Raw genomic sequence first — 25,353 nt, forward strand, 5'->3', positions numbered from 1 at the left:
TTTCTTTGATAATCCATGGAGGAGTGATAGTGATACTGAGATTTACAGTAGTTGTTTGTGTGTGGAGTGGTATAGTCAACCTTAATGATGGAGACTCAGGCCCATATCCCACTCTGATCACTACTCTTATGGTGCAATTTGTGAGCCTTCTAAACTCCAACAAAATCACACATATGGAGCATCACCTGAAAGCATCAGGGCTATTGATGTGGTGTACAGTTGGGTCCAGTAGGTTTTGGGTGGGTTTTGGAGGGCTTACCATATACTATAATGGGGTTAGGCAGTAGCGTACAAAGGGAGAGGGGGGGCAGTCTGCCCCGGGTGCAAGCCTCAAGGGGTGCACAGCTGGCCACCCTCCAGTGTTCTCCCTAGGGCAGTGGTCGGGCTCGCGAGCCACATGCGGCTCTTAAGCCACATGAGTGCGGCTCGCGGCTCATCTACAGCAGGGGTGCCCAACCTGCTTCCCTTCTCACTGCCCTTCCCCAAGTCACCGCTGCCATCAGGGAACGGATCTCCCTGCTTCTCTTCCCCATGGGGCCGACCAACTCTCGCTACCCGATGTCAATTCTGACATCAGAGAGGACGTTCCAGGCCAGCCAATCGCTGCCTGGATAGCCCGGAACATCCTCTCCGACGTTAGAATCGACATCGGGTGGCGAGAGTTGGTCGGCCCCGCGGGGAAGAGAAGCAGGGAGAACTCGGTGCCGGTCTGTTTCCAATGGCAGCAGTGGCATCCTATTCCCTGGCGGCGGTGGCAGCATGTTTCCCAATGGCGGTGGCATGGGGAAGGGCAGGGAGAAAGAAAGAAAGAAAGGGGGGGGGGGACGGAGCCAGAAAGAAAGAAAGGGGAGGGACAGGGAGCCAGAAATAAAGAAAGGGGGCAGGGTGAAACAAAGAAAGAAAGAAAGAAATGGGGTACAGAGAGAGAGAGAGAGAGAAAAAGACAGACATAGAGAAAGAAAGAGGGCATGGAGAGAGAAAGAAAGAAAGGGGTAGGGTAAACAAAAAAAGAAATGGGGCAAGGAGAGAGAGAGAAAGACAGACATAGAGAAAGAAAGGGGGCATGGAAAGAGAAAGAAAGACGGGGGCAGGGTGAAACAACGAAAGAAAGAAATGGGGCACAGAGAGAGAAAGACAGACATAGAGAAAGAAAGGGGGCATGGAGAGAGAAAGAAAGAAGGGGGCAGGGTGAAATAAAGAAAACGTTTGGGGAGGGAATGAGGTCTGGAGGAGAGGAAGCATACAGGAGGCTGAAAGAAGGGAAGAAATATTGGATGCACAGTCAGAAGAATAAAGTGCAACCAGAGACTGATGAAATTACCAAGCAAAGGTAGGAAAAATGATTATATTTTCAATTTAGTGATCAAAATGTGTCTGTTTTGAGAATTTATATATGCTCTCTATATTTTGCACTATGGCCCCCTTTTACTACACCGCAATAGTGGTTTTTAGCGCAGGGAGCCTATGAGTATCGCGAGCAGCATGGGGCATTCAGTTCCCTGCGCTAAAAAATGCTATCGCGGTTTAGTAAAAAGGGAGGGGGTATATTTGTCTATTTATGTATAGTTGTTACTGAGGTAACATTACATAAAGTCATCTGTCTTGACCTCTTTGAAAACCCGCGGAATATAAATGATAATTAACATTTTCTCTGCGTATAGTGTGCTTTGTGTTTTTAAAATTTTATTGTTGGTAGATCATTTTGACTTGGCCACGAAGGTAAGGGGGAGGGAGGGAGGGGAGCTGCTGAAAGACATCTAGTAATCCTTGCAGGCTTGACTGTGCAGGGAATTATTTTTATAATATCATGTTATATTACGTGACTGGCATTATTTAGACTTTAATTTCTATGAATGAATAGAATGAAAATGATATAAAATTACTTGCTTGTTTTTATGTGCGTGCACTGAAGGAAAGTGGAAAGAGAGTGGGCTGAGGATGCTGAAGGGAAATGGGGAAGAGAGAGTGGGGAGAAGGCACACCAGGGAAGGGAGAGGAAAGAAACCATGGGAGGAAAGGAAAGGAGTTACCAGACCATGGAGGGGAGGAGAGATGCCATGGGGGAGGGGGAGGAGGCAGATGCCAGACCAGGTGGAAGGAAGAAGAGAAAGGAAGGAGAAGAGATGCTAGATAATGGAGTGGGAGGGGGAGACAAGAGGAGAGAGATGCCAGGGCATGGGGGGAAGGAAGGGAAACTAAAGGAGACAAAATACCAGACCAGAGGGAAAGAAAGGAAAGGAGGTGCCAAAGGGAGAGATAGGAGGGAGATGCCAGGGCATGGTGGGAGAGAAAGGAAGGAGATAGAGATGCCAGACCATGGGGTGGAGTGGGAAGGAGGAAAGAAAGGAGAAGAGAGAGATGCCAGAGCATAGGGAAGGAGGTGAAGCCAAAATGAATCATGTATAATGGAGAGAAAGGGCACAGGATATACAGTTTATTGAAAGGACATAGAAAGAGCTAAGATGCCCTATGTAACAGAGAGAGGGTGGACAGTGGATGCAAGGGGCAGAGAGAGGGTGGACAGTAGATGGAAGCGGTAGAGAGAGAAAGAGGGCACAAGCTGGGTGGAAGGGACAAAGAGAGGGCAGATGTTGCATGGAAGGGAGAGAGGACAAACGCTGTATAGAAAGAAGAGAGCAAAGAGAAGTTGATTAAAGTAGAAACGACAAAAGGTAGAAAGATTTTTTTATTGCTTTACTTAGAATCAAGTAGTATTGTAACTGTATTGATAAAATTTTATAAATAGGAAATGGAAATAAGGCAATTTTTTGGACTAAACCCTTTTTTCCTCAGGTCAGGACAGGATACCATAACAGTACTGTTCTAAAGAAAGATTTGGCCTCTGAAAGTTAATTGAGAAATGGATTAGTCCAATAAAATGGTATTTTCTTATTTCTCATTATTTGTTTTATTTTTATTTGTTAATTTGTAAAGTGGTGATTTTTATGTGTCAGTTTTTTCAAATTTACATCTACTGTCTTTATATTTTGCACAGTATTAGAGGACATGTGTTACTGTTTTTTTGGTGTTGCATTGTATGCAGAGTCTGGTTTCTTGGCGGTTCAGTTTAACTTTTGTCTACATATTTCTATTTTTAGTTTGTGATTATTCCATATTGGGCGAGAGTGTATCTCTGTTCTGTATGTATGAAAAGAACGTGGAGGGGCATAATAAAAAAAACTGTCTAAATCCTTTTTTGGCCTAAGGCCTTAAACGTTGAAAGCAGAAACAGGGAAAGTGCCCCTTTTTCGGCACTTAGACCTGGTTTAACTTTGTCTAAGTCAAAAAGGTATAAGTGCCGACTAGGCAACCTGCCTACGGTTTTGGTTATACCTGCTGCACGCCTAGGTGTAGGTCGGCCCACCTCCCACCCACCGCCCGCCCTTTCCCCTCCTCTAAATACGCCTCTTTTCTCTCTGTGCGTTTAGAGGCATGGGAAAGGCCTAAGCTGGTTTTAGATACATCTAAAAACCATCTTTGGTTATGGGTACTTGGACGATCAGGCTTTTTGATTGTCCAAGTAGCCATTTAGTACACTTTTTAGACTTTTTTTTTTTTGATTATGAATCCTATAGTATTCAGTTGCCATTGACTGCAGGATCAATTGACTGTGTGGGATCTGGCTTGTTTAGTTTTATAATGTATGTGTTGGTGTTCAAGTGCTCACTGCAGTGTTTAAGATGCTGCCTTTTCCTAGGTACACTCTTGTTGTGTGATATATGGATTGCTACTAAAAATCATATTTTTCATATAGATGGGGGGGGGGGGTCAAAAAATGATGGGCCCCGGGTATCACATATGCTAGGTATGCCACTGGGGTTAGGTGAGATGTGTAACTGATACCTTTTATGTGACATTCACTACAGTGCCCACTATGGTGCCCCATTGCTCTGCTGGGATGTCTTTGTGGCTAGTCTAGTAAAAATGTTGGCTCCTCCTACATCCAATGGCTTCTTTTGTGCATTTTTCATTTGACTAGTGTTTTGGGGTTTGTTTGTTTTTTTTCAAAAATGGTTCAAAAAGGATAGACACACAGAGCACATTTTGAAAAACAAGAGATATTTTAAAGTTTTGCAAATGGTCATGTTTGCTACTGGAGTTTTGTGCATTTTACGCAAAACATCTAAACTCAGATTTAGATGTCATATTGACAATACTCTTCCACATGACATTGAATATCAACCCCACAGTTAACAGATTAATTCTCATGTTGGAAGGGTTCATAGACAAAACCGCGGAAGACAAAGGCGCGCGCCGACAACTGAGCGCAAGACGGAGGCATGCGCCAAAGAAAATGACAGTTTTTAGGGGCTCCGACGGGGGTTTTTGTTGGGGAGCCCTCCCACTTTACTTAATACAGATCGCGGCGGCATTGTGGGTGGTTTGGGGGGTTGTAACCCCCCTCATTATACTGTAAACTTAACTTTTTCCCTGTTTTTAGGGAAAAAGTGAAGTTTTCAGTAAAATGTGGGGGGTTACAACCCCCAAACCCCCCACAATGCCCCCACAATGCGGCGCGATCTGTATAAAGTAAAGTGGGGGGTTACCCCCCCACACACCCCCGTCGGAGCCCCTAAAAGCAGTTATTTTCTTCGGCACGTGCCTCTGCGCTGCGCTCAGTTGTCGGCGCGCGCCTTTTTCTTCCGCGGTTTTGACCTGACACCTGTTGGAAGGCATTCACATGCTTCTAAATTTTTTTAGGTATTTGTTAAAAAGGGGGATTCTTTATTCTACAGAAGTTGCAAACTATTCATAGTTTTTTCAATGAATCAGTTCTGCACTCAACTCCAAGCCCTATTAATTTCCTGGTTTGGCTATGTAGGCATTACTCAAACTAATCTGAAACAGTTTCCGTCCCTCTGGAACATAGCTATCTGGCTCCTTCAAAATGAAAACAGATTTATAAACTGCATTCATTAGAACCAATAGGGCTTAATGCTGCTATTGAGTGGAAAACATATTATTATTGTTACTATATCAAGTAATGAATTTAGGCCCCCTTTTATCATGCTGCATTAGGGTTTTTTATTGCTGGCCACTGTGATAAAACCTCTGACGCTTGCAGAATTCCTATGAGCGTCAGAGCTTTTACTGCAGTGGCTGGCAATTTAAAAAACCCTAATGTGGCTTGACAAAAGAGGTCCTTAATGCAGTTTTATTTTTAACCAATCAAAAATGGGTCACTAGGATTTGTCATAGGATTAGCAGATTTTGAATGCCAGGTGTTTAAAACACATCCACCATTTTTTACCTGTAGACATTTTGCTGGAAGGCTTATGTGCTGATTAACAGTGCTTCTGTGATGCTTATTTGAAGAATAACTGATGATTAACTATCTTTGTTCTTTTTATAGTGCATATTCCCTGATGCAGCTTTTGTGAAACAGGGAATTTGTACAGTCTATTTGAGGATACCTCCAGACAGTGGCATACCTAGCATATGTGACACCCGGGGCCCATCATTTTTTGACACCCCCTCCCCATCTATATGAAAAATATGATTTTTAGTAACAATCCACATATCGCACAACAAGAGTGTACCTAGGAAAAGGCAGCATCTTAAACACTGCAGTGAGCACTAGAACACCAACACATACATTGTAAAACTAAACAAGCCAGATCCCACAGTCAATTGATCCTGCAGTCAATGCCAACTGAAAACTATGTTCTTTTCATACACACAGAACAGAGATACACCCTCGCCCAATATGGAATAATCACAAACTAAAAATAGAAATATGTAGACAAAAGTTAAACTGAACCGGCAAGAAACCAGACCCTGGATACAATGCAACACCACAAAACAGTAGCACATGTCCTCTAATACAGTGCAAAATATAAAGACAGTAGATGTAAATTTGAAAAAACTAATACATAACAATCACCACTTTATAAATTAACAAATAAAAATAAAACAAATAATGAGAAATAAAAAAATACCATTTTATTGGACTAATCCCCGTAAGTTCGGTCCCCATCCCCGCAAACTACCTGATTCCATCCACACAAGCCTTGAATTGTTTTATATTGAACTTATTATATTAAAGTATAAAAATAAACAATATTCTGTACAATTGTCAATTTATAAATCAACGTCTTCTCCCCACTCTCTCTTCCCCATTTCCCTTCAGCATCCTCAGCCCACTCTTTCTCTCCACTTTCCTTCAGCACATGCACATAAAAACAAGCAAGTCATTTTATATCATTTTCATTCTATTCATTCATAGAAATTAAAGTCTAAATAATGCCAGTCACATAACAAAACATGATTTTACAAAAATAATTCCATGCACAGTCAAGCCTGCAAGGATTACTAGATGTCTTTCAGCAGCTCCCCTCCCTCCTCCTCCCTTACCTTTGTGGCCAAGTCAAAATGATCTACCAACAATAAAATTTTAAAAACACAAAGCACACTGTACGCAGAGAAAATGTTAATTATCATTTATATTCCGCGGGTTTTCAAAGAGGTCAAGGCAGATGACTTTATGCAATGTCACCTCAGTAACAGCTATACAAAAGTAGACAAATATACCCCCTCCCTTTTTACTAAACCGCAATAGTGGTTTTTAGCGCAGGGAACTGCGCTGAATGCCCCACGCTGCTCTCAACGCTCATAGGCTCCCTGCGCTAAAAACACTATTGTGGTTTAGTAAAAGGGGGCCATAGTGCAAAATATAGACAGCATATATAAATTCTTAAAACAGACACATTTTGATCACTAAATTGAAAATAAAATCATTTTTCCTACCTTTGGTAATTTCATCAGTCTCTGGTTGCACTTTATTCTGACTGTGCATCCAATATTTTCTCCCTTCTTTCAGCCTCCTGTATGCTTCCTCTCCTCCAGACCTCATTCCCTCCCCAAACTTTTTCTTTGTTTCACCCTGCTCCCTTCTTTCTTTTTCTCTCTCTCCATACCCCCTTTCTTTCTGTATGTCTGTCTTTCTCTCTCTCTCTCTCCGTGCCCCATTTTTCTTTGTTTCACCCTGTCCCCTTTCTTTCTTTCTGGCTCCCTGTCCCCCCCTTTCTTTCTTTCTCCCTGCCCTCCCCTCCCCATGCCACCACCATTGGGAAAATGCTGCCACTGCCGCTGGGGAATAGGCTGCCACTGCCGCCATCAGGAACAGTCCGGCGCCGAGTTCGCACAGCTTCTCTTCCCTGAGTGGCCGACCAACTCTCGCCACCCGACGTCAATTCTAACGTCGGAGAGGTCGTTCTGGGCCAGCCAGGCAGCGATTGGCTGGCCCAGAACGTCCTCTCCGACATCAGAATTGATGCGGGTTGCGAGAGTTGGTCGGCCCCACAGGGAAAAGCAGGGAGAACTCGGCGCCAGCCTGTTCCCGATGGCCGCGGTGGCACTCAAGTGGCTAAAGAGCCTCAGTTTGCTGGCCTAGGGAGAATACTGGAGGGTGGCCAGCTGTGCACCCCCTTGGGGCATAAACCCGAGGCAGACTGCCCCCCCACCCCACCCCCACCTTGGTATGCCACTGTCTGTACCTCACTCTCTTCCTTTGACCAAAAATTCTCCTTTCTTCCATTCCCCGTGTACAAAACCATCTCTTTCCCTCCCTTCCTCTCTCCCAAGTCCATGTCTTCTATGTCCAAAAACGCATTCCCTCCCTCCTTTTGTGTTCCGCGTTTGCCTTCTAGCCCTCATCTTAGCAACTTTCTCAGCCAAATACAACTCGAGCCACGAGGCTCGTCTTCTGTTCCTACCTGCCCTGCCGCGCACACATAGATGACCGGAAGTCTTCACTGATGTCAGCGCTGACGTCGGAGGGAGGGCTTAAGCAAAGCCTGCCCTCCGACATCAGCGCTGACATTGGGGAAGACTTCCGGTCAACTATGTGTGCATGGCAGGGCAGGTAGGAACAGAAGACGAATCTTGCGGCTCGAGTTATATTTAACCCCGAGGGTCCCCCATCATTCCCGTTCAGCTCTCTCCTGTCCACCCCCTTGGGGCATGCACCCAGGGTGGACCGTTCTCTCCCGCTCCCCCATTAGGTACGCCACTGCCTCCAGATTCAATGCTTTGGCTTTGGATGACTCCATTTTGAAAGTATCACAGTATTTAAAATCTAAAATGAACATTAAAAGTTAAGTACTTTTTATATTTAGTGTGTAAATGTTCTAAGAAACTTGAATGTTTTTGTTTTGTTTTTTTTAGAATACATGGAGTCTTTTGACCCTTGATGGTTATTTCCTATTAATGGTAAGTATCCCAAAATAAGAGAACCACAAAAATTGCTATCATCTCTAGATATAATCAAGAAGATAAATAACCCAACCCAATTGAAATAATCTTCATAAACCATGCAATATGTGTGATGCCATTTTTAGCTGAGATTATTCAAATTGTTGTCTGATTTTATCTGTTGTGATTTTTGTTCTATTGTGTCTTGATATTCAGACTGCAAGAGGCAGGCCAACTACCTCCCGCAGTCTGTGGTGATCCTAGATATTCAATGCCGGGACCATATCTGGCTAATGGAACTGATTTCTGAGTTAAAGTTAGCCACTATGGACTAGCTGATATTCATTGGCTGGCTAGGAACTAGATGCCAAAGATAGATTTGTTTTCTAGGCAGGTCTGTCTGTTCATGTGCCTAAGCTGGTGAACTGATGAATATTGGCAGTAACCAGATATGTCACGTGGCATAGCAGACCATCAGCCAGTTCACTGAACAGCTAGCTCCTGTTGAATATCAGCAGTTAGCTTGCTTAGTGGTACTTAGCTGGCCGGGAGCAGAATATGGGACAGTTAGGGGCTTATAATCAAAACAGAAAAACATCTAAAAAACGTCCTAAATTGGCACTTGGACGATCTAAAAGACAAGTCTTCCAAGTGCCGATAATCGAAACGGGTTTTAGACGTATTTAAAAACAACCTAGGTCTTCACAGTGCTGCTCAGTGACCAGAGCTAAAAGGGGTGTGTCAGGAGGAGTGTTGAGGATGGGATTTGGGTGGGCCGTGGGCTGTTCTAGACTTAGTCGTACTGCATGTATAACTGAAAGTATAATAACACTGCCAAGATGGAACTTAGGCATTGTGACTTAGGCCATCTAAAACCAGGTCTAAGTCCACAAAAGGTATCCAAAGTGACCAGATAAGCACTGAAGACACACACAGCCCCAGTCATCACTGCCTCCCCCCCCATAAAAATCATAATAACAACTTTACATATCTGCCTCCAGAATATCAGCACCTGGCAGCCTGGCATAGGAAAGCCTAGTAGAGCTGCACAGAAGTGGCTTACATGGTCTTGGGGGTGGGTCAGTGAACCATGGAGAGGAAGACCAAGGCCTATAAGCCACTCTAATCACTGCATTCATGGTGAAAAATGTCCACCCCCCAAAAAAAACCCCAAACCCTTTTGTACTGCCATATAAGTGGCTCCTGAAGCCATAAGGGCTTTCCCCATGCCCTGGCATCTCTTCCTCCCTCCCTTTCTTCCCTCCATGCCCTGGCATCTCCATTCATTCTTTCCTTTGCCTCCAGTTGGGTTCAGCAATTCTCTCCCCCTCTGCTCCCTTTCTTCCTTCTGCCACCTCATCCCTTGGTTTGGCTTACCTTCCTCCTTCCCTCCATGTCTTGGCATATCTCCCTCCCTCTCTTTCCCCATGCCCTGGCATCTCTTCCTCACTCCCTCTCTTCCCTCCATGATCTGACATCTCTTCCTCCCTCCCTCCCTCCCTCTATTCCCTCCATGCCCTGGCATCTCTTCCCTCCATGCCCTTGCATCTCTTCCTCCTTCCCTCTCTTCCCTCCATGCCCTGGCATTGCTTCCCTCCATTCCCTGGCATCTCTTCCTCCCTCCCTCTCTTCTATTCATGCCCTGGCATCTCCTTTCATTCTTTCCTTTCCCTCCAGTTGGGTGCAGCAATTCTCTCCCCCTCTGCTTCCTTTCCTCCTTCTGTCACCCCATCCCTGGTCGGCTGTGCAGCCCCTAAGTGGATGCTCCAAGACCTGGCGTCATGAACTTCTTCAGGCAGCAGCAGCAGCATTCACAATTTGCTGCTGTTGCCGGCTTCGGGCCTTCTTCTCTGTTGGGTCCTACTTTAATGAAAACAGGAAGTAGGCAGGACTCAGAAGAGAGGAAGGCGAAACTGGCAACAGCAGCTAATTGTAAATGCTGTTGCTGCATGAAGAAGTTAAAGATGCCATGCCTTGGAGCACCCAGGGCAGACCGCTTCTCTCCCTGTAGCCGAGGCCCCTCTGAAAAGGAACATTTAGCTCTCCCTCCCATGAGAACCCCGCCGACCCATCGCAAGATGACCGACAGGCTGCTTTGCAGTTTGTGGCCTTCTGCAAGTGATTCCCACTGCCGCATCACTGATGATGTCATCTGTGACGCGGCAGAGGAAATCACCAGCAGAAGACTGCGAACTGCGAAGCAGCCTGTTTAGAGTGCTGCGACTGCCGACGAGTGCTGAAGGGAGGTTTGTCGGTCTTGCGGTGGGAGGGTTGACGGAGAGGACCTGGGACAATGATGCTGGGGGGGCCCGGGATGATGACGCTGGGGGAACCTGGGATGATGATGCTGGGGGAGGGCCTGGAATGTTGATGCTGGGGGGACGGGGACAGGCAATGACTCTGCTGCAAGTCCAGCGAAGGTGAGGGAGATGCCCAAACGGCCCTAAAGCAGTGCACCGACAGGCCCCCCTGACCATTTTGGGCCCTATCCTTTAATCTGGCTCTGATGGAGCCTTTCTCACAAACTGCCGACGGCTGCCCTAAACCTTTCCCTCTGTGGCGATCTGCCCTGTCAGAAACGGAAAGTTGTGGCACAGGAAAAACTTTGGGGCAGCCTCCAGCAGCTTGTGAGAACAGCTGCTGGGTCGGGGCCCTTCTATGCAGGAAAAGTTTGGCTGCTGGCAGAGCCGCATGCAGCTCGTGAGCCGCGGTTTGCCAACCACTGGTCTAGTAGATTCTGGGGGTGTTTTGGGGAGCTCACCAATAAGTATAAGGGAGCTGTAGTGAGATGTTTATGTGGGACCCTTTTTGTCAAGTTCACAGCAGTGCCCTGTAAGGTATCCCACTACTCTGGTGTCATGTCTGGGTGTCCAGTCCATCACTTTTATGGCCCCTCCCATGCCCAAAAGGTCTTTTTCTAGGCATTTGTGACTTGGACAAATTTTTGGACGAAAATGTAGTATAAAGATGGATGACTTAGCGGTCTGGGAGATCAGACAGCTGGACATACAGTTGGACAATTTTCAAAAAAAAAAATATGCTGGATATATTTTTTGAAAATGGACCTTTTCCTGTGTCTGACTTTGGGCAACTTGTGACTTAGGCCAAAACAGACTTAGACGTTTCTTTTGATTATGCCCCTCGTAGCATTTATCCTGTAAACTTCTAAAAATTCATATTTTGCAGTCTTTTGTAAATACAGGAGGAAATGAGCATGCCCTGAGTTCAATGTCTCAGTTCTTAGCAACCTATGTAAAATAGTCCTTTATATATAATAACCTTGTCAGGGACATAGCTACCATTGAGTGAGTTGGGCAAAATGCCCAGGGTCATCCATTGGTAGGAACCACCTGTTTCTAGACCCAAGGCTCCAAGTCCGCCACTTCTCTTCTCTGTTGCACTGAAGTTTGCTTTCTTTCTCAAATCCCACCCCACTCCCATGTCTATCTTCAAACCACTAAAGACCATTGACAGTGACGTGGCTTCACACCCACTTTTTTCTGCTAGCATATCCCATCCCCCTCTGATATAACTTTTGCTTCTACAAGGGTGGGATGCATCAGAGGAAAGGTTCCATATAGATAACAGGTGGCAGATGTGAAGCTGGTGACCTTTAGCAGCTTAAAGGTAGACATGGGGGGGAGATGGGGTTGAAAAAGCCAAATGCAAGATCATGAGAATGGAAATAGTGGAGTGGAGAAAAGATACCAGACTGTGAGCAGGAGGGAGGGGAGTGTAGGGAGATATACTAGTCAGACCAAAGGCAGTGGGGTAAGAAGAAATGCCAGACCCAGGGGAGGAAGGGGGGAATGAGGGAAAGATACTGGATAATGGGAGTGAGAGAAGAAAAAGGAAAAGGGGGAGGAAAGGAGGAAAGAAAAGGAAATATGCTGGACAATGGGATGGAATAGAGAAAGAAAGAGAGTGCAATGCTGGACTAAGTGGAGGGGTGTGCAGAAGGAAAGAAAGAGGAAAAGATGTTATACCACTGACAGGAAGAGAGAAATACTGCACCATAAGTTGGAGAGAGAGGGAAGTTGTAATATTATTTCCCTATGTGCTAAACTGTTGTCCTAGAGCTGATGCTGGGGCTTGGGGCTGACATGGGGGTGGAGATGGGCGAAGAGAGAAAGGGCCAGACATATTCATATGTGCTTGGGGTGGCAGAAGGGGGCTGATGGTAGCAGATGGTGGGTAGAAGGAGGAGGATGTTAGCAGATGATGAAATGACAGATGGGGGCTCATACTAGGGCTGGGAAAAAGGTCTGATGCTAGGGCTGGGAGAAGGCACCTAGGAGCTAACACAAGAGCTGGGAATGGGAGAAAGGATAGATCTTAAGGGAATGGATATAGGAGAAAGATTCTAGCTCTGGGCCTGTAAAAATGGGGCTGAGGGCAGGGGACTGACAGGAAGGTAGGTGAAACATGGGAGATGGGGCTGATGCTAGGGCTAGGAGGAGGTGGTTAGAGGCTGATGCACAAACTAGTGATGAGCAATGGGAGAAGGCAGATGGTGAGAAGGGACTCAGAGTTCAGGTAAGGAGAGAAAAGAGAGTGGATTGGAGGGAAGGTGTCAGAATGGAAACAAGGGAGAAGTGATGATACAAGATCAGAATGAAGGAAGAGGGGTAGGAAGAGAAAAGCGTGGAAGGAGTTAGAGGGAAGGAGAGGGTGAAGGAGCTGAAGAAGGTAGAAAAGGATTTAGAGGCATGGAAATGAACTGATGAAAGGGACTGATCCGGGAAAGGAATGAGGAAACAGAGTTGCAGGTAAGAGAAAAAAAAAGGGGGCTGGATTCTAGGAAGGGTTAAATGACAGGCAATAGCTGTGGTTGGCGAGAAAATAAGACTTGGAGTAAGATACATGAGGGCTGGGGAGAGGCAAGAGCAGAAAATGGAAAGCTCATAGCTAGGTGAGATGTGCTAAGGCATTCTGTAAGGATATTTAGCAGCACTAACCACATAGCGGTGTTGAATATCCCAGTCAGCAGCATTTCCCTGGATAGCAGGTGCTGCTGTTTGGATAAATGCTGCCAAATATTGACCCATTAATAACTGCAAATTTGGCAAAGGCATTTTCATACAATGTTTCTTTCACAACCACTCACAAATAGCTTTCATTTACTAGAAGGGCAAAAGTCCACATGTTTGCACAGAGTTTAATTCTTTTAAAAGTCTTTTCACTCAGCTACAGTAGCCTGAGAGCAAAAATCATTCAGATACATTCATTCACACAAATCCTCTTCTAAACAAAAATTTCCTAACCCATCAGTTTCTTTTTTCTTCATAGACATATTTTAAAACTGCAAATATATTTATCTTAAAATTTTTGTTTAAAAGCTAACATGGAGCAGCAGCCTCACTGAGCTATTTCTTCAGTCACACAAACAGTACAATTTTATTTTTTTTACAAGATCTTTTCCCAGACCTTGACTATTGTCCATCCCCCTGGGCCATTATAATTACAGCCCCAGCTCCTTGAGGTAACCTGGCACTTTCAAGTCTGCCATAGCCTTTATTGTGGCCCCTACAGTCTTCACAACAGCATCTTCCTCCTTACTTTTCCCAGCATGCTGTACTCTGTCCCTTTCCACTGGTAATCCTGGTGTCACAGGTGACAGAAGTTTTGGCATGTTCTCCATTCTGAGTGCATAGGCCAGGGGTGTCCAATGTCGGTTCTCGAGGGCCGCAATCCAGTCGGGTTTTCAGGATTTCCCCAATGAATATGCATGAGATCTATTTGCATGCACTGCTTTCAATGCATATTCATTGGGGAAATCCTGAAAACCCGACTGGATTGCGGCCCTCGAGGACCGACATTGGACACCCCTGGCATAGGCACTATTAACTGCATCCTTTCCATCTACCTTTTTACCATCATGGCATCCTATCCCTTTATTCAAGCAGTGGGAGGAAATGGGTCAAGCTCTCCTCCACTGCTATCTGAATTAGAGAATGACACGGTGACAAAATTTATCACCGTCCCCGTCCCCGCGGATAACCGTGGGAAATAATCTCATGTCATTTTTTAGTGTCTATTTCAACCTCAGGTTGTTCTACTCCAGCATTCTTCAAAGCAAAGCTTAAGGGTCATTGGTTGTGGCCATTCATACTCTGATTCTTCCCTCTCTCCTTAAAGAATAACATCAAGATGGTTTCCCGCAGTTATCTGCGGGGACGGGAACGGATTATGAATTTTGTCACCTTGTCATTCAATCTTGTTCTTCTGTAGGATCCTCTGAGCTCCGATGTGGACACATTCTGCAATGGAATAAAGCAAACACCTGCAGAGGGAGGAGTTGTGGCAGAATGTTCCTTCACTGTTAGTCATTGTAGAAGGGGCATGCAATGTCTATGTACCTTTATGTAAATAGAATGCACATTCAGATTAGAGAATGGCACAGTGACAAAATTCATCACTGTTCCCGTCCCTGTGGATAACAGCGGGAAACCATCTCCATGCCATTCTTTAAGGAGAGAGGGAAGAATCAGAGTATGAACGGGCACAACCACTGACCCTCAAGCCTTGCATTGAAGAATGCTGGTGTAGAAGGGCTGTGGTCGAGATAGACCCTAAAGAATGGCATGGGATTGTTTCCCGCAGTTATCCTCGGGGACGGGAACGGTGATGAATTTTGTCACCGTGTTATTCTCTAATTCAAATGTCAATTTTATAATGCTATTTTTGAAAAAAAATTGTGTATATGCCATTGGACTCCTAGAGCTATCTTTCACAGGGCTCCTTCCGAGCACCATATCAATTGTTTACTTTTGCCTATAGGTGCCAAAATGCTCATTGTATACCTTTAACACAAATGTCCTTATCACTAAAGATGGAAATAATAGGAAATATGCCTCAATTTTAAAACAAACTATTTAGGGCTCCTTAGTGGTTTTAGCACGTGCTACAATGCCGCATGCGCTAGACGCTAATGCCTCCATAGAGCTTGTGTTAGTATTTTTCATTTAGCGCATGGTTTGAATGCACTAATCTTCAGTGCGCACTAAAATCGTTAGCGCACCTTAGTAAAATGAGCCCTTAGAGTCATTTCTATCAATAGCAATCTCATTGAACTATGTGGTTGCTTCTATTCTTTATATTGTAGCTGCCAATTGTTCCCCCCCCCCTATTCTCCAAAATGCCTGATTCCCCAGGTTTCATTATGGAAACTTGTTTCAAAGACACTGGTGTTGCAATTTCGCTCAAGTGGCACTTTAGCTTCCAAGCTTCCACATGCTTGTGCTGTATGTTCTCCTAAAATGGCACGTTGATGTTTAAGCTCCCGGCGAATAAAAATAAACTTTATTAAATTGACACAAAACTGGATCCAAGTTATGTCATGATCGTTTAAATGTAAAGCAATTGGAATAGCTCAAACACGTGGTTTAAGTAGCTCAAAAATATGGGAGGTAGCATATCATAAAAATAATAATGATAATAAATGTTAATTAAAAACCCATCACACTACCCTCATCTACTAAAGAGCATAAAAGACACAGCTCAATCCATAACATCTTAACTCATATAATGGTACTCCATTTAATTCATGTGGTATAACAAAATAAGTTTCAAAAATCCAAAGCTGCCCATGATGAGCTAATGCCAACTCCAAATAGCCATCCCTTAGGGATGATAGAATTTTATCTATAATGAACCCAGGTAGGTCCTCAAAATAATGATTTTCTACAAATATATGGCCCCAGGAGAACAGGTGGTGTACAGTCAAATTACTCTTGTATTTTGTCAAGTGAGTCAGAATTTGTCTTATGGTTTGTGCCACATAAAATTTTTCACAAAGGCAACTAATAACATATCACAAATGCCTATGCAACTGATAAACTCTCCTAGTAAAATAATTCACCCAGGATACACAAGCTTCAGTTTGGACACAGAAATGGAATGTCCATAAGCCCTATGGACCAAAATAGCCAATTACAGCCCTCCCCCCCAAAAAAAAAAAAATAGATTTTTTTCAAAACTATATGGTCTGAATCCAATTGTTCATGTTTTGAAATCACCACAAATACACACTCATTCAAAATAGTGCTTGAAGTATGGAAAACAAGTTCTGGATCTAGAGACTGATGGTAAAGGATGGGTTGTATTTAGTGGTGATCACACAGACATGGTTCACAAAGAACTATGACTGGGATATAGTGATACTGGTCTATAATCTGTTCAGGAAAGACAGCGTAGGAAGAAAAGGAGAGGGAGTGGCATTACATGTTAAAGATAATATTAAAGCCACACAATTGCAGAATCTACAGGGTAAGGAAGAGGCACTGAAGATTGGAGGGTGGCCTATGTTATGTTATACCAATTTTTAAAAAAGGTTTCCAGGGGGGTCAGGAGATTACAGAACAGTAAGCCTGACTTCAGTGCTGGGCAAAATAGTGGAAACAATTATAAACAAATAAAATTGTGGAACATGTAGACAAACATGATTTATGGGACAGAGTCAGCATGAGTCTTGCCTCCCTAATTTGCTTGATTTCTTTGAAGGTGTGAATAAACATGTAGATAAAGGAGAGTCGACTGATGTAGTGTATCTAGATTTTCAGACAGCTTTTGACAACATTCCTCATGATATGTACCTGAGAAAATTAAAAAGTCATAGGATAGGATGCAATGTTCAGTTGTGGATTAGGAATTAAGAACATAAGAACATAAGAAATGGCTTCGCTGGATCAGACCCTAGGTCCATCCAGTCCGGCGACCCGCACTCGCGGAGGCCAAGCCAGGTGTTCCCTGCTGAGAAACCTTGTTTACTCGTATCCCTCAATGTGATTTGTGAGAAGGTGTGTATCCAACTTGCCCTTGAATCCCAGAATGGTGGTCTCCATCACGACTTCCTCCGGGAGTGCGTTCAAAGCGTCCACCACTCGTTGTGTGAAGCAGAATTTCCTGATATTTGTCCTGGGCCTGGTGCCCCTCAGCTTCAGTCCATGACCTCTTGTCCGAGTCACATTGGTTAAAAACATGATGGCAGATAAAGACCAAATGACCCATCTAGTCTGCCCATCCTCAGTAACCATTATCTTTCCTCTCTCTAAGAGATCCCACTGCCTATCCCAGGCTTTCTTGAAATCAGACACAGTCTCTGTCTCCACCACCTCTACCAGATGATAGGCTTAAATATTGTGGAGCCATGTGTAATGTCTGATAAACACGTATATGTCATTGAAGTTCCTTAGTCATATCTCTTGCATTGCACAAGGCTTTATGATTAGTTTTCATTCTGAAATAGGAGGTTTATTATGCCAATGACGTGTCATTGACCCCAAATATACACTGCCCAGTCTCTGGAGGGTAGTGGTGGGGCTCTGAGGCTTTTTCCTCCTATCTTTACATTAGCCTTGTGAATGTTTAGAGATAAGTAGATTTTTTTTATTTTTTATTTTATTAGTTTTCAGTTTAAAACAAATAAGTATTCACACTGTCTTATGATTGGAATCTAAGAGTGTTTCTCTAAGTCACATATATATTGCTCTGTAACAAGGGTTTTTGGGGAGATTGTGTTTCATTGTTTGCTATGGTTCTTGGGTTTCATTTTCTGGTTTTGGAGGGCTCACAGTGAGATGTGTACCTGAGCCTTTTTATATGAAGTTCACTGCAGTGCCTCCTAAGATGCCCCACTGCTCTGCTGGAATGTCTGTGTAGCCAGTCTGCTAAAAATGCTGTTCCCTCCTATGTCTCAATGGCTTTTTTTCTGCATTTTTCTTTCAGACATTTTTTTTTAACGGTCAAAAAAGATGGTGAACGCATCTAGAAATGATCATTTTATTAAAAAAAGAGAGAGATTTTACTGTTTCGAAAATAGCTATTTTTTCTACCCAATTTTTGGGGCGCACTTCCAAAAATGTTTAAACTCAGATTTACCAATATCATATTGGAAATTGCCCTCCACATCAGCACACCTTAGGGCTCCTTTTACTAAGGTGCTCTAGCGTTTTTAGCATGCATTGAAGATTAGCGCGTGCAAACTCGTGCTCAATGGAAAATACTAACGCAAGCTGTATGGAGGCATTAGCATCTAGCGCATACTAAGCTCGTGCTAAAACCGCTAGCGCACCTTAGTGAAAGGAGCCCTTAGTGAAAGGACTCCATAGTTTTTTTTGAAAAGCTAAATTTTACGCTAAAGAACAAAGTTGGATTTTCAGACTGGGTATTTTACATCCGAAAGGACTGAACAATGAAATTGAATGGCGGGCTTTTCTACAATAAGAACCCTCACAACAAGGTGTTATCCTTATAATTTTGTGATGTAAGATCTTCAGCAGTATTGGAGTTCGTTAAGTGAATGACACTTCCTACTTTAGCACGATGACATCATTACATCCAGCTTGAGCTTTAGGCCGTGATCACATGGTCACGCCCTTGACTTTTTAAATTCTCCCACGGCGTTCTAGTTACAGTTACCATCAGAGGAGGAAGCTGAAGAATGCTAGTTTAATCAGCAAAGTATAAAGTGTTTCTTTAGTGGTGAGTCCCTTCCTTAATTGCCTATAGATATTTAGTGCAGGACATAAAGAATGCTTTTAGTTTATGTTAAATAAAGTATTAATTCATTTAACCTTTCAATTTTCAGAGTCTACACTGCCCATAAGTAAAAACTTCTCGCTATCCTGAAGCAGATGTGAAACGTGTCACGGCGGAACCTGACACCCGCAAACTATAAGATAAGTTACCATTCATGGTTTAACGTATACAGATGAAGAAGTAGCTTTTGCCTTTTTTGGCACCTTAAGTCATTCAATTGAAACATTTATGTCATCTACAAATGGTGCTTTAAGATGTGATGATTGGGTGGTGAGACAGTAGTGTCGGGGCTTATGCCCCAGTTATTGTCTTCATGATTCTGAGCACAAAAAGCTACCAAGACATATAAGCGATATTGAAACTGCTTTGGTAGGAATTTACTTATGAGTGATTATTTCATTTTGTTTAAGTATACTTTTTAACATAGGCATCATTAGGCATCCCTAGGCGCTGGATGGCACCTTCACTTAGGCATCGCTAGGTGTTCTAAGAGTTCAGCACCAAACTCTTAAATTGCTTAATTTTTATATTCTCAATTGGCTGAAAACCAGCATGGTCAACTACCACGCCGATTAAGCCAATTAAAAATATTAAGTTTGGTGCAGATCCTGAACTTAGGTACAACTAGGCGACTGCAATTAGGGTGCTAAATAGGACACTATTTATAGATTATGGCCGTATGTCTTTATGGGCAAGTATGGGTGGAAATGAGGGTGCTGATAAACCATCAGTTATATCTTCTCCCTTTTCTCTTCCTCCTCCTGTGTGCTAAATATAATTATTTCAGACACGATAAATGCATTTTTGGCTGATGATCATCTTGAAAATGTCTCTTTTTATGATGATTATTATTCAGCAAGGCATGACTATTTTTTCTTGTTGGTCCTTCAAAATCTAAAATGAAAATAGGTGAGTCACGCCCAATATGTTTGGAATAATTCTAATTTGGTGTACCAAAAATAAATTTTATAAGAAACTGATTTATATTTTTGTTTAGCTTAGCAATTGTTATTTTTACTAAGCTTTGGACTTCAGATGTTAATGTTAAAACAGTCCATTCAAGTGAAAGACAAACCAGTAATTTAGAAGTAACTGTCTACGCCAATTGTGAGTATTTGGACTTCTTCCTGAACATCTGGCAGCAATTAATTGACCATGGGAACAATTTTGTCATATAGAAACCTCATCAACCACTACAGAAGGGAAAATGCTATACTAAATACATTTAAAGATAGTTTCCAATGTGATAATTAATTTTTGAAGAGAAAGAAGATTTGTAATTGTTCAACAATGTCTTTTTCATAAATGATCTGGGTTAAAGCAAGTTTTTAGAAATACACCATAGTATTGTCAGCAACAGGATGGCTTAATATGTACTCACAGAAGCTATCCTCCTCTTCTGTCCTCTGTTTTTAAGATTTAGGGGTGTTATCAGTTGAAATACAAATAATAAATGTTCTAAAATAAGAAATAGGAGCTGCAAATCACCAAATAAAAATATATCTAAATACAATGATTTTAACAAAATTGAAATGAAAAATTGAAACATCGAAACCTGAACATAGATAAAAACCATGGGGCTTATTTAAAAAAAAAGATAGACATCCAAAAGATAGCATAAATCAGTACTTGGATGTCATACTAGTCAAAACGTCCAAGTGGGCATTCTCAAAACAGATTTTCTAGATGTCTTTCTGGTTGTTTTGCCTCCAATGCATCCAAATCTTAAGGGAGCGTGTTAGAGGTGTGTTTTGGGTGGGCTTAAGACTTGGACGATCAGCAGGCATAATCAAACCTTTAACAAAACATCCTGGGCTCTTTTTTTTAGACATTTGGAGCTAGACCTCTTTAAAAGCGCCTAAATGCTAAAAAAGTTGCTCAACTAACCAGATGAACACTGGAAGGATTAAGGCATGACCCTTCTTATTCCCCCAGTGGTCACCAAACCCGCCCACCACCAAAAGATGTGAAAAATGCAGTACATTCTAGCCTGTATTATGAGGAGGTGCTGAAAAGTTCTCAGCCCAAGCAAGCAACTTCCTAAATTCTGAGCATTATTTTGCCACTGTAGCTGCAGAGTATCTTATTATATCGTGAAGTGCCAATTTCAAGAAACAAAATTATGTGTTTTGATATTGTTTCAGATCATTTATTAAACTATATCTATGTCAATTTCTTCTTGGTTGGGCTGAGAGCTTTTCAGCATCCCCCCCATCTTTACAGCTTTAGATTTTCACACAGACATCATTCTGAGCCCAGAGAGGCACTCTAAAGGTTACTGAAGTTAATTTCTCATTAAAAGTCCCAGGTACAGATATCCCTATAGCTTGTTTATATTGTACGGTGAAGGGCTATTGGGTAAGATGTGTCTCTTTGTGGATGATACCAAAATCTACAATAGAATAGATATCACTGATGGTGTGAATAATATGAGGAAGGACCTAGCAAAGCTTGAAGAATGGTCTGAAATTTGGCAGCTAAGATTTAATGCTAAGACATGCAAGGTCGTTAATTTGGGCTGCAAAAATCCAAGGGAATGGTACAGTTTAGGGGGTGAAGAACTTTTTGTGCATGAAAGAGGAATGGGACTTGCATGTGATAGTATGTGTTGATCTTAAGGTGGCCAAATAGGTTGAAAAGGCAACAGGGAAAGCTAAAAGAAAGCTAGGGTGCATAGAAAAAGTATGGCTAGTAGGAAAAAGGAGTATTGATGCCCCTGTATAAGACTCTGGTGAGAACTCATTTAGAATACTGTGTACAATTCTGGATAATACACCTTAAAAAAAGAAAAAAACAGAATGTAGTCAGTCCAGAGGAAGGCTACTAACATGGTCGGTGGTCTTCGTCGTAAGGCATATAGGGATAGACTTAAAGATTTCAATACGTATACTTTGGATGAAAGGTAGAAGAGAGGAGATATAGAGATGTTTAAATATCTACATGGCATTAATACACATGAGGCAAGTCTCTTTCATTTGAAATAAAATTCTGGAATGAGAAGATGAAGTTAAGAGGTGATAGGCTCAGGAGTAATCTAAGGAAATATATATATATATTTTTTACAGAAAGGGTGGTAGATGAGACAGAGGCTGTATCTGAATTCAATAAAGCATGGGACAGGCACATGGAATCTCTTAGGGAGTGGAGGAGATAGTGGATGCTGCAGATGGGTAGACTGGATGGACCATTTGGCCTTTATCTGCCATCATGTTTCCACATTTCTCTCTTCAAGCTGATCTATAATGCTTCCTCCATTACCCAGGACCCCTGTATTTCAGCTGCTTTCAATTTTTCTTTTCACATATAGTGCTACTTCTCCATCTTTCGACCATCTCTACCCTTTCTATAAATGTTATAGCCTCATATGGTTACATCCCATTCATGGGAATCAGGGCAGTACTACCAGTCCTGCATTCAGGGGCCCGGAGCTGACAGGGGGCCCGGGCCAGTACCATACCTAAGGGGGGAGGTGCGCCCCGGGTGCACACCCCAAGGGGGTGCACAGGAGAGAGAGCTGAACGGGGACGATGGGGGACCCGTGGGGTTAAATATAACTCAAGCCGCGAGGCTCGTCTTCTACTCCGACTGCCCTGCCGCTCACACAGCCGATCGGAAGTCTTCCCCGACGTCAGCGCTGACGACGTAGGGAGGGCTTAAGCAAAGCCCACCCTCCGACGTCAGCGCTGAAGTCGGGGAAGACTTCTGGTCGGCTATGTGTGCGCAGCGGGACAGGCAGGAAATAGAAGACAAGCCTACGCGGCTCGAGCTACATTTTGCTGAGAAATTGTCTAAGTTGGGCTGGGAGGCAAACTGGGAACACAAAAGGGGGAGAGAGTGCGTTTTGGATACAAGGCATGGACTTGGGAGAGAGGAAGGGAGGGAAAGAGATGCTGAGGTGGTGGATGGAATGGGTTTTTGGACACAGAAGGCATGGACTTGGGAGAGACGAAGGGAGGGAAAGAGATGCTGAGGTGGGGGAGGGAATGCATTTTTGGACACAGAAGGCATGAACTTTGGAGAGAGGAAGGGAGGGAAAGAGATGCTGAGGTGGGGGATGGAATGGGTTTTTGGACACAGAAGGCATGGACTTGGGAGAGAGGAAGGGAGGGAAAGAGATGCTGAGGTGGGGGAGGGAATGCATTTTTGGACACAGAAGGCATGAACTTGGGAGAGAGGAAGGGAGGGAAAGAGATGCTGAGGTGGGGGATGGAATGGTTTTTGGACACAGAAGGCATGGACTTGTGAGAGAGGAAGGGAGGGAAAGAGATGCTGAGGTGGGGGAGGGAATGCATTTTTGGACACAGAAGGCATGGACTTGGGAGAGAGGAAGGGAGGGAAAGAGATGCTGAGGTGGGGGATGGAATGGGTTTTTGGACACAGAAGGCATAGACTTGGGAGAGAGGAAGGGAGGGAAATAGATGCTGAGGTGGGGGAGGGAATGGGTTTTTGGACACAGAAGGCATGGACTTGGGAGAGAGGAAGGGAGGGAAAGAGATGCTGAGGTGGGGGAGGGAATGCATTTTTGGACACAGAAGGCATGGACTTGGGAGAGAGGAAGGGAGGGAAAGAGATGCTTAGGTGGGGGGAGGGAATGGGTTTTTGGACACAGAAGGCATAGACTTGGGAGAGAGGAAGGGAGGGAAATAGATGCTGAGGTGGGGGAGGGAATGGGTTTTTGGACACAGAAGGCATGGACTTGGGAGAGAGGAAGGGAGGGAAAGAGATGCTGAGGTGGGGGAGGGAATGCATTTTTGGACACAGAAGGCATGGACTTGGGAGAGAGGAAGGGAGGGAAAGAGATGCTTAGGTGGGGGGAGGGAATGGGTTTTTGGACACAGAAGGCATGGACTTGGGAGAGAGGAAGGGAGGAAAAGAGATGCTGAGGTGGGGGAGGGAATGCATTTTTGGACACAGAAGGCATGGACTTGGGAGAGAGGAAGGGAGGGAAAGAGATGCTGAGGTGGGGGAGGGAATGTGTTTTTGGACACAGAAGGCAAGGACTTGGGAGAGAGGAAGGGAGGGAAAGAGATGGTTGTGTACACGGGGAATAGAAGAAAGGAGAATTTTTGGTCATAGGGAGGGAGTGAGGTACAGACAGTGGCATACCAAGAAGGGGGTGGGGGCGGTCTGCCCCGGGTTTATGCCCCAAGGGGGTGCACAGCTGGCCACCCTCCAGTGTTCTCCCTAGGCTGGCAAACTGCGTCTCTTTAGCCACTTGAGTGCCACCGCCGCCATTGGGAACAGGCCGGTGCCAAGTTCGCCCTGCTTTTCCCTGTGGGGCCGACGAACTCTCGCCACCCGCGTCAATTCTGACGTCGGAGAGGACGTTCTGGGCCAGCCAATCGCTGCCTGGCTGGCCCAGAACGTCCTCTCCAACGTTAGAATTGACGTTGAGTGGCGAGAGTTGGTCGGCCCTGCAGGGAAATAGAAGCAGGGCAAACTCGGCACCGGCCTGTTCCCGATAGCGGCAGTGGCAGCCTATTCTCCAGTGGTGGTGGCAGCATTTTCCCAATGGTGGTGGCATAGGGGAGGGCAAGGAGAAAGAAAGGAAGGGGGGGACAGGGAGCCAGAAAAAAAAAAAAGAAAGGGGGCTGGGTGAAACAAAGAAAAATGGGGCATGGAGAGAGAGAGAAAGACAGACATACAGAATGAAAGGGGGTATGGAGAGAGAGAAAAAGAAAGAAGGGGGCAGGGTGAAACAAAGAAAAAGTTTGGGGAGGGAAAGAGGTCTGGAGGAGAGGAAGCATACAGGAGGCTGAAAGAAGGGAAGAAATATTGGATGCACAGTCAGAAGAATAAAGTGCAACCAGAGACTGATGAAATTACCAAAGGTAGGAAAATGATTTTATTTTCAATTTAGTGATCAAAATGTGTCCGTTTTGAGAATTTATATATGCTGTCTATATTTTGCACTATGGCCCCCTTTTACTAAACCACAATAGCGTTTTTTAGCGCAGGGAGCCTATGAGCTTCAAGAGCAGCATGGGGCATTCAGCGCAGGTACCTGCGCTAAAAACTGCTATCGCGGTTTAGTAAAAAGGGAGGGGGAATATTTGTCTATTTTTGTATAGTTGTTACTGAGGTGACATTGCATAAAGTCATCTGCCTTGACCTCTTTGAAAACCCGCGGAATATAAATGATAATTAACATTTTCGCTGCGTACAGCGTGCTTTGTGTTTTTAAAATTTTAATGTTGGTAGATCATTTTTACTTGGCCACAAAGGTAAGGGGGAGGGAGGGGAGCTGCTGAAAGAGTCTACCTTGACGTGGTTGCACGCTTACAAATCTTTTGGTCAAAGAGTGCGACGACAGAGAAAAGTATGTGTGTATTCGAGCCATGGAAGAAGGGGGGATCAGGGGGGGGGGGGAAAGGGGGCGTGGGTGGCCCAATAGGATTGCTCAGTAAGGGGCCCAGAAATTTATGATGGCGGCCCTGATGGGAATTATAAAACAATATCTCTGTGATAGCAACAAGATCAGAGTCAGCTTGCAACATTAGGGCTTGCAGATCCTAAACTTTATTAGCTAAAGTATAAGCATTTGTGCTCATTACTTTCCAGCAACATTTTACTGGTATCTTCTGTGTAGTGATTTGTAAATCACCTTGAACCTAGATAGGC

This window comes from Geotrypetes seraphini, chromosome 1, assembly GCF_902459505.1.
Source record: "Geotrypetes seraphini chromosome 1, aGeoSer1.1, whole genome shotgun sequence".
Classification (NCBI taxonomy): Eukaryota; Metazoa; Chordata; class Amphibia; order Gymnophiona; family Dermophiidae; genus Geotrypetes; species Geotrypetes seraphini.